This window comes from Tupaia chinensis, unplaced genomic scaffold, assembly GCF_000334495.1.
Source record: "Tupaia chinensis unplaced genomic scaffold, TupChi_1.0 Scaffold144137_1, whole genome shotgun sequence".
Lineage (NCBI taxonomy): Eukaryota > Metazoa > Chordata > Mammalia > Scandentia > Tupaiidae > Tupaia > Tupaia belangeri.
In genome coordinates this window covers 211,428-224,212 of record NW_006203992.1, presented here as the reverse complement: position 1 = coordinate 224,212, position 12,785 = coordinate 211,428, and the positions used below count along the sequence as shown (strand labels likewise).

At 38.8% G+C, this 12,785-nt stretch overlaps 1 protein-coding gene across 2 annotated transcripts in view; it reads left to right on the top strand.

Moving 5' to 3' along the window:
* PPP3CA (protein phosphatase 3 catalytic subunit alpha) overlaps positions 1 to 12,785 on the top strand; it is a 161,221-nt gene that overhangs the window by 70,480 nt on the left and 77,956 nt on the right. The window lies entirely within an intron of this gene.

Sequence of the window (12,785 nt, the reverse complement as noted above, 5' to 3'; positions counted from 1 at the left end):
GTTAGTTTTCTCAGGTGTTTAAAGATACTATGAGTAAAAGGGGCATCATAAATAGAGGTTGATTACAATAACTTTTGTGTGTATACCTTCACTCTCTCCAGAAGAGCCAGTCTTCATTTCCTAAATATAGGATTATTACTTCAAGAAAGAAGTAATAATGACCAAAATATTAAGAAAAAAAAAAAACTCATCTCTTTTGTATCTTAGTCAAAAAGTCTTTGTGAATACCATATTAATGACAACTCTGGAAAGAGAAATATGGAAAGTGTACTTAATGTAGAATTTTCTAATCCTTACAGGAATTTGAATCAACGAAGATTAGATCATCCCCTAAGTGGGTTTTTATACGGTTGTTTCGTTTCCAGTTTTCCATGCCTTGCTAACACTTGATCTTTGTGTGAAGACTGCTGCCATGTTCGGAGACATGAGTCATGGTCCTTAAAATGTTTTCACCATATTTTAGACATCACAGGATACGGGAGAAGAAGAGTAGTCTCTTGGCATCCACGATTTTTACATTCTCAGATGTGACCTTTCCCAGTGGTTCATTACATGGATTAATTTAGCTCGTATACCAGGGTATCAGACCTCTCAGTGTCTCATTTCACCTCGCCTTTTCTTTGTCAAGTATTGTGTGTATTCTGATCCAAACATCCCCTCCCCTCTGTGCATTGTGCGTCTATGTTTTCCATGAAAAAAGGCTTCTGGGAAAAGAAAACCAGTTCCATGGAAGTGAGAAGAAAGTGATGAGGTGATGACTTATAGCCAGAAGAAATGGCTTCAAATAAACCAGAGTAGAATGGCATATTCTTTAGGGATTTGGGTCTGCAATATAAATGAATTTATCCTGAAGTCTACACAAACACTAGATAAAGTGAATATTAAACTGTTCTAATGAGTTCTCCAGACCTTGCCAATGTTGCTGAAGTGAGAACTCCAAACTCTGTCCAAAGTACAAGAATGGCTACTGAAATGGTCTTAAAGAAAAATGCAAGTACAAGAATTTCAAGTACACACACACACACTTAATGTAGGAGCCCCTACTTACGGTTCTTGCCTGGAATGTTTTCCCTATTCCCTCTCTTTCAAATAATAAACCTTGTCCCCAACTCACCAACAACGGGTTGGACACATGACCCAGGCCTGGTGGAAGCACACCGTGCCCTGGGTGCAGAGCTGGATCCAGTGTTCAGGGCCTTCAGGGGCCACCCACATTTTTCCCTGGCTCCGCTTTCCTGGAGTTGGTAGAAGTGTCCCTGTAGTCAGCAATCCAGCAGGTATGATTTGGAAGATACTTGGAGAACGCCTAACTGCAGTAGATGAATATAAGGCAGTGCAGAGAGGCAACAGTGATAGTAGGGGGGATTTGTTTGAGCCAGATCCATCTGTGTGTGAGGCTAGCACTTACATTTTTTTTTTTTTTACATTTTACTGCATTTTGTAGAAGAAAGATATGATAGTAGGGGGGATTTGTTTGAGCCAGATCCATCTGTGTGTGAGGCTAGCACTTACATTTTTTTTTTTCCATTTTACTACATTTTGTAGGAGAAAGATATGCTTAGTGATACTTGTGAAAGGCAGGATTTGCAAAGATATTGGGAGCAGATCCTTTGTACTGCTGAGGGTTCTAAGGTAGCATGTACCTTTCTGCCTACATGCTAATACTGAGCATGAAGAGCCTTTGTTAATGGGGAGGCCTTTTCGAATTCTTGAATCTCTGTGTCTTAATATACTTCAAAAACTCTCTGTTTTGAATATATTTACAAACAGTGAAGTAAGTTGTGTGCAAGAATTTATAACTCAGAAACCTTTGAGTGTTTAGCTTCTGTACTTTAGTAATGAGAGTCAGTTAAGGAACTCTATACATGGTAGAAATTTTTAAACGTGGTAGTAAAAACGTGCAACTCAACACTAAAATAGTAATTTCTTTATCATTTCTTTACATACAATTTGTTTTTAAATATTCCTGAATGATCTTTTCCTGATTCAGCCATCTCGTTTAGAAAGAGGTGTTTGAGAAAGCAATGTCGTCTTGTTTCCACTTTGTATCTAGAGATGTAAAATGGGGCACTTCAGCTGCAGTAAATAAAAGAAGACAAACACAAAGTAGATACACAAAACTCTTTGAAAGTATAGGCTGGAGCTGCTGATATTTTAACGCTGAGATATTACTGTAAGCATTTATTAAGGAGCTGGAGTTCCAATCAAGTGAAGCTGAAGAGTCGTGGTGTTCAGAGAGAGGGAGCCTCCCTTGTATTCATTGCTGTGTTCCAGTTACGGGAACTTTTCATCTTTACATCTCCTCTGCCAGGTAGTTGTTATTGTCCTTAGACTGCACTTCAAAACTCGAAGCCCAGAGAGGTAGAGCGGCATGCCAGAGGTAAGACAGAATTCTTTCTCTTGCCCAGATTCCTTCCATGGCTCCTTTGGCTAAAGCACAAACTTCCTAATTTGGATGACAAGACTCTTACTATCTGTCCCTTGCTAATCTTTGCTGCTTCATCTTTTCATTCCTCATCTAGCCTCCAAGTTGACAGACCTTTCACTTTCTAAAACATGACACCAGTTGTTCCTTCTGCTGTGACCACCATTGTCTGTCCCTGTGCTCACTGTTTTGGGGACTATTTTCATCCTCGTGTACTTAAGTATCTTAAGTAGTGCTTCCTGCCAGACACCTCCCCAGATCTCCCATGCCCATTGCATTGTTTATTCATCCATTGAGGGAATATTTATGGAGCATCCCTCCTCTGTTTTTCCAGGCACTGTCCTGGGCTCTAGAAATGTAATAATAAATGATGCAGAAAAAAAATCTGTGCCTCTGTGGCTTCCTCTCTAGTATCATTTGCTTAATCCAGATGATCAATCCACATCATTAGATGTTTGCTTCATGAGAGTACTGACTGTCTAAATCTGCTGTTACATTCTTTTTTTTTTTCTTTTACTATAGTGTGCGTGCACTCACCAGACAGAGACAGAGAGATAGAAAGCGAGAAATCACCCCCCAGGGGGATGGCTACGCCACAATCCCTTCTCGTCTATTCTCCTCTCGGGATCTTGGGCACACACGCACACGCACCCGGCATGAGTTTAAGCCACCGGGTCTGGGACTCGCACTGTGGTCGACTACATGGGAGTCCAGCAATATAGCCATTACGCTAACTGCTGGTCCCTTCTGTTACTTTCTTAGAGTCTAACACAAGGGGGTGTCGTGAGAATGTAGCAGTCTTTTATTAAGCCAAGGCACAGATGGATGGCTTTATTTTTTATTTAATGGATACCTGTCATACAGAAGTTAAAGGTCGTTTTCTTTGGCCTCTGACCCTTTTGCAGTCCCAGCCTCATATCAGACCTCATTGCCTGTGACGATGGTGATGGCAGGGAACTTCCAATTCTTTGCCTTCAATTTTTCTGCACCCTAGAAATGTCCATAGAGCTGCCAGATTTATCTTCTAAAACATCACTGGGTTTTGTTCTTTGTCTTGAAACACCTCATATTAGAATTTAAGGCTCTTCATAATCTAATTTCACCTTTCTATCTAATTTATATTTTGATGTTTTGTATATACCCACTAATCAATCCAGTGTTCCTTCTTTTCTCTCTTGCAGTCCACTTATTTTGATTCATTCCTACCTTTCTGCCCAGCGGCCCCTCCTTACTGGTTTGTTAAAATTTTATCAACACCACAAGCCACTTCTTTAGGGTTAAGTCTTCTATAGTGACAGCCCACTTTCATTCCCATAGTTGCTGATTTCCTGTGAGACTCACTGTCTTTACTAATACTTTTCTTAAATAGATGATACATATCAGAATTTTCCCTTCCACCCTACCCCTAACATCTGTGGATGTGTGCGTATACATACACAGGCACACAGAGTGAAATCTTACATGAAACTCCAAGGTATAAAATGGTGCAAATCGAGCTTCCTGTAGAAGTGACCTTGAACACTCCTCACAAGTCCTTCAGTTCTGCAGAACACATTGGGAGCTGATGCCAGACCTCAGCACGGGGTCTTCTTTCGGACTTCCTGTTAGCAAGGGAGAAGTCAAGAACGGCCTGGATGTCTTAGCCCTGCTGAGTTAGAGCCTCAGGGCAGGTGCACTCTCTGTTTCTCATAGAAGAAATAAAATAAATAAAACTCAAAAAAAAAATCCTAGTTTATATAGTTAGCCACTAATTATGGTTATAAAAAATTTTTCTGGAGCCAACCCATGCCTGGTTATATCAGCTGACTCTCACATGGCTGACTGCAGGTTCAAGTCCCAGACCTGGTGACTTGAAAAACACAGGAGGCATGTACTGTGTGCCCAAAATCTCAAAAGGAGGGAGAAAATGGAGCAGGGATTGTGGTCCGTCTCTGGTAAGCACAAGTGCCCTTTGGCAAATCAAAACAAAAGTGTTCTATCCTGATATATCAACTTTCTTTTCATAACATCATAGAAAAAATCAGATATTCTCTTGTGAAATGTACTTTCGATTAATGACATGACAGATTTAATATTTAAAAAATACAGTCTTACATGTAGTAAGAACATCATTTTTTTTTTTTTTTTCTAGTGCTGGCTTCTTAATGCAGTGGTTAAGTGCTGTGCATTAAGAGCCAGATCTTACATGGCCAGCCAAGGTTTGAATCTCTGCCCTGGTTGTTGGAAAAATATGTCAGTCATGTGAGTGCCTGCCCCAAATTTAGACAGGATGGAGAAATGTAGGAAAAAGGGATTGCAGCATGACCACACTCTTGGGAGGTTTTCTGTCTCTCTCTCTCTCAATTACGTGTGACCTCTGCCCCCTCCCCCCCCAAAAAAACACTTTATTTATAATACACTAAACATATGGAGCAGGCAGGTGGCATGATGGTTAAGGGTGCTGGACTCCCACCTGGCTGATCACAGTTTGAATCCTTGGAGGCTTGGCTTGCTTTCTCACTTTCTGTCTGTATCTCTCTTGCTCTGTCCCTCTTTGGTCAAATTAAAATAAATAAATAAATAAAGTTAAATAAAATAATTCTTTAAAAATAAAAATAAATAAAATAGACTAAACATTGACTATTGAAGATCTGAAGAATTAGGTGAATTTAATGAGGTGGATGTGTTAGGAAGTATAACTTGAAACTGTAGAGTTCTATAAAACAAAACAAACTTTTTCCTGGTAAAGAGCAGTTTTAGAACTTATCAAGCACATATTATGAACATGTTTTTCAATTTTCTGTATTTTCTTAAAGGAAGGTAAAAGTGTTGATTGACAATCCTGATTGGTCTTTTTAGCAATTCAGATATATAACAAACATTCATCATTTTAATTGACAAAAATTAAACTAAATTTGAAATTATGATTGCTAATGAATCACAAGTTATGAGTTATCAGCAGCTATTTTATGTTTTCTAAACACCCGCATTAATTTACCATGATCACTTAGTTTATATGACATATATAACATGTTAAGCAAGTAGTTTTGCATAATTTAATTAGATGAGATATTTGTTAAATGCTGTAGAAAAAACATAAGACTTGATTGCTTAAATTGCAGATAAGCACATATGTAAATTTGCAAAATACACAAAAATTTAATGGATGTCAATTTCAGAAACTGTGACCCTTATTTGTTTCATAAAGATAAACAAAAATAAGATTCAAATCAGTGTGGCAAACAAAAGCTCTATGGGGAGTTAAATTGAATGAACATTAGTCCTGATGTAGACATTTGAGATAAACTGGAACCAGCAGTTGGCATAATGGCTATGTCGCTGGACTCCCATGCAGCTGACCATGGTTTAAGTCCCGGACCCGGTGACTTAAACTCATGCTGGGCGCGTGTTTGTGCGTGCCCAAGATCCCGAGAGGGGAATGGAAGAGAAGGGATTGCGGCATGGCCATGCCCCATGGGGAGTGATTTCTCACTTTCTGTCTCTCTCTATAGGGTGTGAATATACACACCCTATAGCAAAAACCTCTTTAAAAAAAAAAAAAAAGGAAATTTGAGATAAACTAGGACAAATTCTTAGATTTAAAAATGTATTCTGACTTGGGTTAAACAAAGTAATCTCATTCTTTTTCTTAACATACTTTGAAATTTCAAAACAAACATTGTTAAAAGTAAAGTAAATGTACTCACGATTTAACAATTACTTTTACAAGAACTATAGGTGCTACTGCCTCTGTTATGAATCCCGATAGAGGTGGATCCTGCTTAGTGAATGATAAAGATAGACTCAAATGTGAACAACCGAAGGTATAAAGCACTCCACAGCTCGTGGCAGTAATGAGAGTCAGTCTTTCAGAATCTTGGAGGGAGTTCTTGAGGACCTGAAACCTGAGACCAGCATTTTACAAAGAGAAGACAATGATTAATTTAGTAATGATGATTTGGGTAGTTTATATATACTTATCAGACATAGGTACGTTTGACTGCAATTGTATCAACTGTTAATGTTCATCCAATAGTCTGGATTGGTGTGATGAAAACTGGCGGCTTAGTGACCTGGATAATGTAAATAAATTTACGTAGTAATCCACAGTCGTTTTAAGGACTGACCAAACTGGGATGGGTGATGGTGTGATGGCCAGGTTTAATAACACTGTAAATGTTGCGCTTTCTTATTGCTATTTATTTGCATCACAATCATGACTGTGATTTTTATGATCTCATGCTGTTATTATGAACCCTTGATATTTATGCATCTCTGTTAAAATCTGGATTGGTGCTAAAATGGAAAAATAGTGATAGGCATGGAATAAATGCTTTCTTATTCAGTAAGTTAAGTTCTTCTAAGTAAACAAAAGTCTTTATAAGCTTTTAGTCCATGAGGTAAAGGAAAACTGCAAAATATCATCTCCGTGCCAAGAACACTTATCTTTAGGATTAAAAAAGTAGTCAAAGATGATCTTCAATAATTTATTTTTACACTGATTGGAATACAGTATGGACATAGCCATGGTGTTGTATATACTTGGCCCTTTTATAAAAATACTGTAAAAATGCAGACTATTCTCCTTTCTTTCCATTTGATTACAAGTATAACAGATTTAGGGACTTAGTGAAGTATTTAGTACTGGATTGTTATAATTGTTTTTATCTATTGTAACTACAATATAGTTCACTGATTTATTCAATTGCTGTGTTATATTTCTTATCAACATTGACTAACTAATGGTTATTTGTCTTTGTCAAACAGCATTGTAAGTGTAAGGAAATGATATTTGAAATTATTGCTGTTAATCTGCACTGGTGCGTGTGTTTTACATCTGCTTATATAACTTGATTATTTCTCTAAAAGCCATTGAAATTTCTGTATCTAACAAGAACATCTGTATCAGATGTCCTGATAGTAATGGATACATAGAGATGTCTGTATTATCAGAGTGAGCTGATGAAGACTTTATATTTTGTTTCTTATGAAGTACATAATACATGTTTACCATTTGCATACCTAACACAAATATATGAAAAAAAAAAACTTTAGCTATGTTAAAGTGTACCTCTTCAAATGAACTAGAATCCTTTTACTTTTTTAATAGATTGACAGTTGGTGCAGATTTCTAGATAGCAGTAAATGCTGTAATCAAATTCCAGTGTTACTTTTATCGCAGTAATTGCTGGACGCCTAAGTTTACACAGTCTGCTAATGAACTGCATGTACTTGGCCTGGGTCGTTTGTACTTGAACTTAGCACCGCTGTGCTCCTTATGCCTGGTTATCAGCAAGAGGAAATAGATATGTACTTATAGTGCCCACTGTGACTAATCTCTCACCAACTTCTAAACAGAAAGTCTTTGTCTGTAAAATTGTGGATTTTGGAAAATAAACAGTTTGGGAAGATAGAGAATTCACAAACCAGTTCGATAATATTTAGTAGATTAATCCCTGTAGCCTGAAAAGTAGAAGTAATGGTAGTTCCCTTAGGGATTTCTGTTGTCTTGGCAAAATATGGATATTATGGAAAATATGGGGGGGCTCACATAAATGAAGCAGAAAGCAGAGTGGGACTCGAATGGTGAAAACTTCTCAGTGATTCAGTATTGTCTTTTCTTTCTTTTTTTTTTTTTTTTTGGAAGAGGTTTTTGTTATAGGGCACGTATACTCACCAGAAAGACAGAGAGACAGAAAGACAGAAAGAGAGAAATCACCTCCCGGCGGAGATGGCCACACCATAATCTTTTCTCCTCCATTCTCCTCTTGGGTCCTGGGCACGCATACACACACCCCCAGCATGAGTTTAAGCCACGGGTCTGGGAATCAAACCGCGGTCAACTACATGGGACTCCAGTGACATAACCATTACACCAACTGCTGGTCCCCAAGTATTGTCTTTTCTAAAGGAAAAATTGCAATCTGTTCATTTAGTATGGACTGGGAAAACTTGCAGAAGAAAATATTCTACTTTGGCAAATCTTACAAGATGATAAAAGCCAGTATTTTGGAGGAACTAAAAGGTCTTTATAGAGAAATAAGCATGAGTCAAGAATTAAAAACACTGGACTTTTAAATCATAGTAGTAATATGATCTTGCCAAACAGTTTTGAAATGCTGATCCATTAAACAATTTATTTTTCATCTGTAATTTATTATTTGACATTTTTGGTTACCTTTATCAGTTTACTTCTTTGTCCCTGGACCTCTTAATTTATGTAAACGTTCTTTAACCTTGAAGTATACAATATTACAACATTTTTGTTCAGTCTAAGGATTTTGACCAGCAATGATGCTGTGATAGATTTCCTTTCCTATGAGCAAGTAAATAGGAGGAAGTGGGTTAAAATCTGTGTGCAATAAGTCAGAACTCCCATAAATAGTTTGATGTGAAAGTCTGTGTTTTGTGTTACGTTTGTGGTGTATCTCCTACTCAGGGAGACGTTTGTATCAGGGACCTTTTGAAGCTGTCAGTGCGCAGCAGTTTTACTGAGCCCTCCTCCTCGTGTGTTCAGTACTGTCTACTTCATGGTACATTTTCTAGTGTAATAATGTAATGTAATATGAATTTAGAAAAAATATGATTATTTGAGTAAAGTAATATGGACATACTTACATGCAGGTTTAACGTAATTTAGACTCATGTACCTGATGAACATGTCAGTAGTTCTTGTTTTCAACACCTAGCCCTTTTCATGGGAGTTACTGGCAGCTCAGTGGTCAGGAGATGCAAGGCAAATGCAAGGTCTTGGTCATGGTTATCTCTCCAATCTGTTTTCCCTCCCTTGCCTGCAATTCCATCCTCAAGGGCCTCTTTGCTGGCCATTATCTTCTCTACGTAGAAGTGCAGTGGTTTGAGGGACTCTCAGACTGGCCCTGTGATTGATTTATTGTTCAATTTGGGTATGACAAGCGCTCGCTCAACTACCCACAGAGAGCCCCTTGTCACTGCCCTAGTGTCCATACTTTTTCTTTAGTGCTACTTTGCTATACTCTATAAGGAGCAAAGTCCTGAATTTCCGTGTAGTGACTCCTGCCTGCTACACAGCTCACTGATCTCTGAATCCCTCCTTTGTGGTGGGCAGCTTTGCACACACAAACATGTATGTTTATGTTTGCATGTACATGACCCTCCCTACACCTGTGATGTCAAGGCTTAGTAGCTAGCTCTCTAGTCATGATATTAGGGATACAGTGCTGTTCTCTGCCCCAGGAAATAAAGACAGACCTTTTCTGCATTTATTTTCCTGTTTTCCGCTTCAGAATTCAGAAGCTTCCAACGTAGATCAGAAGTTATCAGCACCACCCATGTGCAAAACCATTTTTAATAAAGTTTTATTAAAAGGAGTTTGAAGTCTCAGAGGAAGGGAAGCTATATTTAAAATGTATTACACAGAAATAGTTGGGAACCAGCAGTTAGCGTAATGGCTATGTCGCTGGTTTCCCACGTAGTCGACCGCGGTTCGTGTACCGGACCCGGTGGCTTAAAACTCACGCGTGTGCGTGCGTGCCCAAGATCCCGAGAGGAGAATGGAGGAGAAGGGATTGCGGCGTGACCATCCCCCCTGGGGGGTGATTTCTCGCTTTCTGTCTCTATGTCTCTCTCTGTCTGTCTGGCGAGCGCACGCGCCCTATAGCGAAAATCTCTCCAAAAAAAAAAAAAAAGAAATAGTTGTCTGCTTAGGTTTTACATAAGAGTTGGCTTTTTAGGAAGATATGTGTATTTCCTGAGAGCAAAAAAGAGATTAGTAATGGTGTGTCCGCTTCACGGGATGTTGGTCACTCTCCCACCCCTCGGCTCTGTCACAATGGCCATATTCGGAGTCCTTAGTTACTCACTCAGAGTAAGTAAGCATCAAAAAGATAACGACATCATTGCGTCTTTTTTTTTTTTAAGAGAGATTTTTTGCTGTAGGGCATGTGTGTTTGTCAGACAGAGACAGGGAGACAGAAAGTGAGAAATCACACACACACACACACAAACACACACACACCCGGCGGGGTGGAGGGGGATGGCCACACAGCAATCCCTTCTCCTCCATTCTCCTCTGGGGATTTTGGACATGCACACACATATGCTCTGCCTGAGTTTTAGGCTGGTGGGTCCAGAACTCGAACTGTGGTAGACTACATTGACAATGTAGCCATTACACTGTCTGCTGATCCCTATTGCTTCCTTCTTACCAAGTAGCTTCAACTGCTCATTCTAACTTTAATTAGAACTGCAGCCCTTATCTCTTCGGAGCAGCAGCACATAGAGAGCTACTTCTCATAGGGAACAGAACCATCACACTGTGGCATATCCAGTTGCCCATAAATATGCATAGCAGTAGTCCAGGAAAAGACATATGTTTTATTTCAGTAGCTTACAGTGCTGATTTTATTAAATGTTGTGACTCGGAATCTCTGGTATAAATTCATACATGGATCTTAAAACTGTGACTTACAGGATTACAACTAGCACCATCTCAGATAAGTTGAAGACCTTTGACATCCACCAAAGCAAATTACATAAAATTTATAATCAATCGATTGATCCCAAGGCCACCTCAAAATCTCTGACTTCTCAGTTTACGGGTTTCCACATTAAGCCTGTCAGAGGGGAGTAGCAGTATCCTGGGTGTTCTTCATGCACCTGCTGGGTGACAGGGTGCTCCTTGAAACACAGGGATCCAGGGAATATGGCAAGGTACTCAGCCTGACAGACATGGTTTAGGAGGAAGAATCGGGAGGAAATGAGTATGCAGGTAAAGCAACTGGATCATTTCTGATATGGAGAGAGTAAAGTAAGTGAATGGGGTAAGGGACAATTGCAGAGGGAGGTAGCTTCTTTCTAGAGGGTGGTCAGGAGAGACCATCCTGAGCATGTACCAGGGAGGCAGCCATGAAAATGTGACCTCTGCTTGGCCGAGAGAAGACTGGTGTCTATTGATAATAACAAGATGCGGAGTGGGATAGTGACTGACTTTGGGAGTTTAAACTTAAATTGATCTTAAACATCCTTGAATACTCTTTTAAAAAATCCTCTGTTTTGGGGACCAGCAGATGGCATAATGGTTACATTGCCGGATTCCCATGTAGTCAACCGTGGTTTGAGTCCCAGACCCAGGGACTTAAAACTCAAGCAGGGCACATGTGCATGTGTGCCCAGGATGCTGAGAGGAGAATGAGGAGAAAGGGTTGCATCCTCCCCGTAGGGGGTGACTTCTCGCTTTCTGTCTGTCTCTGTCTCTCTGGTGTCAGGGTGCGCCCTGTAGCAGAAATCTCTCTCTCTTTCTCTCAAAAAAGAAAAAAAAAAAAAGATATATAACCTCTGTTTTGTAAATATGTGTTATTTGAGCTATTTTTTGTGTGTGTGTTTGGGCTTTGAACTTTTTTATAATTATTTATGCAAGTTGTTTTCCTTTGCCAAATATTATCATAAGTGTTCCTTACTGTAAAAGCATACTTTTGAATTCAGTGACTATTTTAAGGTAAAAACAGCGATAATGAAACAGTTATTTACATAAATGGGTTTCAGGGTATTTTGTTTTCTTGTCAAGTTTCCAGCAATTACTCTTTGGTCTTCTATATCATTAAACCAAGAGCCAATAATTGTAATGATCTTGTAAATTACTGAGATTATCTCTTGTTGCAAAGTTATCATAGACCAGAAAGAGCTTAATTTTCAATTTTTATAAAACCACACTCATGATAATTTTTTTATTGACTAAAACATTTATTCTTTGATCTTTTATTTCAATGTAGTATAGAGAGCTATTATCCTCTGTGTTTCTAGACAAGTATTGTATTTCTGTTCACATTATAGAATCCAATACAGAACAGCAACTGCAGAGTTTCCTTTAGAAAGAGAGGCCTTGCTATACTTTGAATATCTTCCCCCAAAACTCATATGTTTAGCTATTGTAATGATATCGAGAGGGTGAAGGCTTCATAAAAATGATGATGTTGAAAGGTATGGTCCTCAGGTTATCATAATTTTATACTTTAACAAAATAAAACACATCCTTGTAACATTTGCCTTGTCTAGAGCCTATTTATTTATATATTTTTCATCTGGCTTCCATATTATACTACCGTTATATGTGAGTTGCTAAAATGATCTAATTCTTAACCTGTAGTTTACAGCCTGAATTACGGTCTTGGCTTTTTTGTCAGTGACCTAGAGAAATAAGAAGCAATTATCCTTGAATTTTTAGTCCTGGTCAGGAATTGAAAGGATGAAAAAGCAAGGGGAATAGGAGGGGAAGTGGAAAGGGGAAGAAAATGCTTCAAATGTCTCCTCTGTTGTGCCTTCCACTTCACACTCCCAACCCGAGCACCGCAATCCCATTCGGGACTTTGTCTTTCTTGCTGCAGCCATTTTCAAATGCCACTTT